Source organism: Humulus lupulus, chromosome 6 (assembly GCF_963169125.1).
Source record: "Humulus lupulus chromosome 6, drHumLupu1.1, whole genome shotgun sequence".
NCBI lineage: Eukaryota > Viridiplantae > Streptophyta > Magnoliopsida > Rosales > Cannabaceae > Humulus > Humulus lupulus.
The window spans coordinates 112191691-112198243 of record NC_084798.1 but is presented as its reverse complement, the minus strand read 5'-3'; positions in this window follow the sequence as shown (position 1 = coordinate 112198243).

Genomic DNA, 6553 nt, shown 5'->3' with positions numbered 1-6553 from the left:
AGCACCCAAGAGTTCTTAGATCGAGCTGATCGGTACATCAAGCTCGAAGACACGATTGCCAACGAAGGGAAATCGCCAACAAAAGACAAGGGGCCCAAGGAAGATCCCACCAAAGCCGCCAATGGGTCGGAAAAACCCAATGGCAATGGCAAAGGAAATGGGAATAGCGACGGTAGAAATGGTGGAAAGCGGACGAACAATGAACCCTCGACCTCCGAGAGTAAGCGCCCCAAAGGCAGTCGGTATGAACCGAGATTCACCAACTACACTGCCCTTGTCAAAAGCTGAGCTGAGGTCTATCAGGCGACCAGCTCAAACGTGCCCTACAAACGACCCGCACCCATAAGGAAATATATCTCCAAGAGAGATACAACAAAGTTCTGCCATTTTCACAACGACTACGGGCACGATACAAACGAGTGTAACCAGCTGAAGGACGAGATTGAGTTCTTGATAAGGCAGGGACATTTAAGAAGATATGTGCGAGCCGCAGGAGGTTCTCAACAAGAGGCTCAAGGTGGCAATGAGCAGGTGCCAGCATGCCAATGCTCACCACCTTTACAGCCAGCTCCTGTGGCAGGCACTCCACTCACCATCTATGGAGGCCCGTATCTTGCAGGAGATAGTGGGAAGGCAAGGGAACGATACGCTTGAACCCTATGCCACGAAAAGGACATCGAGATGATGAGTGTCGAGGATTGAGCACCAAAAAAGGCTCGAACAGTGGAGGAACTGATAACCTTCTCTGACGACGACGCCCATCACGTGCGATTCCCACACTCCGATCTGCTGGTCGTGGACGTGCAGATTGCAAACATGATGGGGAAGCGAGGGAATGCTACAATGCCTCGATCACAAAGGAGAAGAAGGGTGTATCGAGAGGCGCCACCGGAAAGGAGTTGCCAATGGCGACTAATGTTCAGGCCCACTCGGGTGATAATGTCAGCAAATAGGGCGTTTCCCAAAGTGAGGATAAGGACTGAGATCCTCACTTTGGGGATTTTAAAGAAGAAGTGGGACCCATCGAGGACCTTGAAGAGGTCCAACTCAATGAAGAAAATCCGACCAGAGTTGTGAAAGTCGGTAAAAACTTAGAGACAACAACAAAACAAGCACTCGTGGAGTTTTTAAGGAGGAACTAGGAGGCCTTTGCCTGGTCGCATAAAGGCATGGTTCTGATAGATCCTGTAGTCATCAGCCATGTCCTAAACATTGACAAGAGTTTTCCGCCAGTACAACAAAAAAGAAGGCTTCTCGACAAAGATAGATTGAAGGCCTTAAAAGAGGAAGTCGAGAAGCTAAAGGAGAATGGGTTTATCAGGGTAGCATTTTATCCATCATGGGTCTCTAATCCAGTACTAGTGCCCAAGTCAAATGGAAAATGGCGTACGTGCGTGGATTTTACAGACCTAAATAAAGCCTGCCCCAAAGACAGTTTCCCATTCCCAAGGATCGACCAGCTAGTCGATGCTGCTGCAGGGAATGAGATCCTCTTGTTCATGGATGCGTACTCCGGGTATAATCAAATTAGTATGCATCCCCCTGATGAAGGTCACACTAGCTTTTGGACTGATACAGGGCTCTACTGTTACAAAGTGATGCCTTTCAGTTTGAAAAACGCTGGTGCGACTTACCAGTGACTCGTCAACCACATGTTTAGGAGTTGATTGGCACAAACATGGAGGTCTACGTCGACGACATGCTGGTCAAGTGAAAGAAAGCAGAAGGGCATGTGAGGGATTTACATGAGTGCTTCAGCATCTTGAACAAATATCAGATGAAGCTGAATCCCCTTAAATGCTCCTTCGGAGTAGGATCAGGGAAGTTCTTGGGATTTATATTTAACTTGAGAGGAATTGAAGCCAATCCCGAGAAGACTAAAGCCCTGATCGATATCAAGTCGCCAGCAAAGGTCAATGATGTTCAAAGCTTAACCGGAAGAATTGCCGCTCTTAGTAGATTTACTTCAAAGTCAACAGATAAGTGCGTCCCATTCTTCAATCTACTTAGAGGCAATAAGAAGTTAGAATGGACAGAGGAGTGCAAATGGGCCTTTCAAGGACTAAAAACACATATGGCGCAACCACCCATCCTGTCAAAGATGGTGGATAAAGAAACTTTGTTCATCTACCTAGCAATCACGGAATACGCTGTTAGTGACGTCTTAATAAGAGAAGAAGAAGAAGGCGTGTAGAAGGCTGTCTACTATGTAAGCAAAAGGCTGATTGGAGCAGAACAGTGGTACCCGCCCATCAAGAAACTAGCCTATTGCCTAGTTTTGGCCTCTAGGAAGCTACGACCTTACTTTCAAGCTCATCCAATTACGGTCTTGACCGACCAGCCTCTTCGACAAGTTTTGCAAAAACCAGAGGCTGCAGGTAGATTGCTAAAATGGGTAGTCGAACTCGGGCAGTTTGACATATCTTACTTACCACGAGCAGCGATAAAAGGTCAAGCCTTGGCTGACTTCCTTGCAGAATTCACTGAACTTACGAATGGCGAGCAGGCTGAAGAGCTCAGCGAGCCTGAAAGTCAAATCCAAGCACCCAAGTGGAAATTATTTACAAATGGCTCTTCTAACGAGTGCCACGCTGGGGCAGGAGTGATATTGATAACGTCGGAGGGGCATCGATTTCACTGCGCAATCAGATTTGACTTCACTGCTTCTAACAATGAGGCCGAGTATGAAGCACTACTCGCTGGATTGCGGTTAGCCAGGGACATGAATATAAAAGTGCTTGACATCTATAGTGATTCTCAGCTGGTGGTGGATCAGGTCCTGGGAGAGTACCAGGCGCGAGGTTTAAAGATGGTTGCCTATTTGAACAAAACAAAGGATCTATTGGCTCAGTTCGACAAATACAGTCTCCAGCAAGTACCTCGCGATCAGAATTCCAACGCAGACGCTTTGGCCAAATTAGCAAGTGCGAAGGATGCTGATACTCTGGACATAATGCCAGTTGAGCGACTATCTGTACCAAGCATCCAAGCAGAGGAGAACACTTTGGTGATCCAAATGGAAGATACATGGATGGCGCCATATGTAGAGTATCTGACGCAAGGCATGTTACCAACAGACAGAAACAAAGCCAGGACCCTTCAGCGACAGGCTGCTAGGTATATCCTGGTCGATGGAATTTTGTATCGAAGGGGATACTCAATGCCACTCCTCAGGTGTATTACAAAGGAGAAGGCCAAAGAATTGATGAAAGAGGTACACGAAGGTTTTTGTGGAGACCACGCTGGGGGGCAGATTTTGTCAAAAAAGATCCTAAGGCAAGGATATTTCTGGCCAATGATGAATGAAGACTCAATGGAATTCGTGCCGAAGTGTGATAAATGCCAGAGATTCTCCAAAATCCCACGAGCAGCCCCTAATGAGCTTAAATAGATGCAAAGCCCGTGGCCGTTTACAGTTTGGGGTATCGACCTAATCGGATCTTTGCCCATGGGAAAAGGCGGTGTCAAATATGTTGTGGTTGCCGTCAACTACTTCACCAAATGGGCCGAGGATGAACCACTTGCAAACATGATGACCAAGAAGGTGCTGGATTTTGTAATCAAAAACATCATTTGTCGCTATGGATTGCAAAGGAAGATTGTCTCGGATAATGGCACCCAGTTTTACAGTGATTTATTCACAGATTTCTGCGAGCGACATAGTATTATCAAGAGCTTCTCTTCAGTATCTCATCCCCAAGCAAATGGACAAGTGGAAGCAATCAACAAAATGCTAAAGGATACACTGAAGAAAAGGCTAGAAGAAGCTAAGGGGGTGTGGCCAGAACAATTGCCTGAAGTACTTTGGTCGTACAGAACTTCCCACCAAACAGCAACATGTCATACTCCATTCTCTTTGGCTTATGGATATGAAGCTATGTTGCCTGTTGAGTTAGATCCACCTTCGCATCGAAGAATAAAGTACGATCAAGATTCGAACAGCTTGTTATTGATGGAATCCCTGGACTCAATCGATGAGAAACGTGAACAAGCCCAACTCCGAGTAGCTGCATACCAGCAGAAAGTTGCCCGGTATTTTAACTCTAAAGTTCGAGAGAGAAAGTTCAGTGTTGGAGATCTTGTACTATGAAGAGTTTTTCTAAACACCCGCGACCAAGCTGTTGGAGTACTCGGACCTAATTGGGAAGGGCCATACCAGATTGAAAAAGTCCTTCACTCAGGCACCTATAAACTTGCTCGCTTAAACGGAGATCTCATTCCTTGCTATTGGAATGGAGAACACCTGCGCAAGTACTATCAATAAACAATTCTTCTTAAAGTATTGGCTTGTATTAATTTTACTTTTTACAAGTTTTGAAAAAGGGTTAGTCATTTTATGTGACCGATCGCTTATAAGTGTAAGATCTTATTGATCATTCGTACATACATGTTTCGTCCATTTATTACGAGAATTATAAGGGACTGTGCGGAGCTGGTCATTTCTTGCCAATTATTGTATTTATTACAAGTATTTGCTCATTACGTGTGTTTTTTTGCTGTATTATAATTATAATTATATTGCTACGAGCAGTAATGTTCGAACAGGCTCTGGTCAAGGCAAGTGACCAACCTAAAGCTCCTCGATCACTTGGGGGGCATATAAGGGTAAGTAAGCAAAGCATATCGTTAAAAGGTATGTAAACACATGAGCAAAATAAGTGAAAGCATGCTAGGGTACTTAGAGTATTTTTCAAAATTTTGTTATTTTGTTAAATCAAACCAAAGTGTTATGCTAAGTTTGGTCATGCGAACAAGATATTATAATAAAATAAAAAGATGTTATAATATCAAAAACGAATTACTTTACACCGCAAGCAGTACTGCTCGGATGTAAATGTCTGATTAAAAGGAAAATAGATGCCCGCGCAGCAATAAAAAATTAGTCTTTACATCACGACCAGGAGGTCGTGTAATTAAACTATCAAAAGAAAAAAAAGGAAAAAAGACTAAGGGGATGGAGGATCTTGAGGAACGTCCTGGTCGACAGCTGCCCTAGCTTCATTGTCTGCACCATCTATCCCTGTTGCCAGAGAAATCTCCGGGGAAGCAAGTACTTTAGCCCTCTCTTCTTCCTCTAGGCAGATGGCACACTGAGACATTAGAGTCCGCCTCAGGCGTTCTGACAGATATTTAAAGTTAGCCTCCCGGTTGTGCTTCCAGAACTCGTGGAAGCAAAGACGAGTGGCTTCCTTGTACTTCTCCAAGTTCTTGGCTTCAGCTTCCTCAAGCTCCTTCACGCGCTTCTCCAGATCCTCCGTCTCCTACCTGCTCGCAATCAAATCAAGCTCGAGCTGTACGGCCTGCTGGTAGTTGAGTTTGGCGCTTTCCCTGAACTTTTGTTTGTCTTCGTCAGATTTCTTCAGGCCATTCCGAACCTCCAGCAGTTCCTCGGGTCAGAGTGGCTTTTTGCTCGAGCAGTTCCTCTTTCTGCTTAGACAGCTCCGTATTCTTCTCAAGCAACTCGCCATTCTATTTAGTTAGCTCGTTGTTCCTCTCGAGCAACCCAGCGTTTTTCTCTTCGAGTGCTTCCTTAGCCTCGACGAGCCTGGTGTCGAAATTTTTGGCCCAGGACACCATCGCTCCAGCACGACGCTAGCCAACGGTCATGTTCAGTAGTCCCTATAATCAGATAAAACAGGATAAAGTGATGGCAGAGAATAAAAAAAAAATTCTCCAGCATCAAGGAGTGACTTACGCTACTATCTCGTTCAGCCATCGGTTAAGTATTTTGTCAGGCTCCATGGAAATGATTTCAGTAATAGCCTCCTGACTGCGTTTATGTTTGGAGAGCTTGTATATCCTCTCCCTGGCTGAGCTGGCCACGATGCTAGACAGGGAGCCTTCGGGTTGATTACACCGCGTTTGGCTGCTAGGGGCCTGAGGAGTAGGCTGCTGGTCGGCGGGTGTTGGAGGATTGGAATTTTGGTCGACCAGAGGGGTTGAGGCTGGCTGCTTGAGTGGTGATGGAGGTGGTGTGATCTCCTTCGAAGGGACGGTGGCTGGAGGGTCATCGGTTTGAGCCTTCTTTGAGGTGGTTTTACTGCTCTCCCCTCGGGCCCTCTTGCTGTCCTTTTTCTTGCAGAAGATGTGGCAGCAGCCTTATAATGCTCGAACACGTCCTCAGAGTCCATATCTGCACAAAAAGAAACAACACGAGCAATGAGACAAGGTATATATATGGGGATAAAAATGAAAGTGAAGAGATTATATGTAAAGTAGCTACGCTACAACTACTGGTCGCTACATTACTTACTGAACTACTTACTGCTTGGAAGAAATCTAAACTTAAGATTGGAGTATACTTAAAGTTGCCGTCCCCGTCAAATAGATGACAGGGAATTAGAAAACTATCTAAAAGAGAAAAATCAGTACCGTTCTCATCGGAAGACTCGTCGATGGGAGTGGGAGGTTCAGTGGCCTTCTTTTTTCCTTTTCCCTTTGGGGCAGGGGGAGCAACAACCTGTGGGGTGCTGGAAGGTTCCCTGATTGTTACTCCAGTGGCCCTCCTCGGAAGAGGTTGTTCCACGGCTGGGTGCTTCTCAGGAACCTCTCC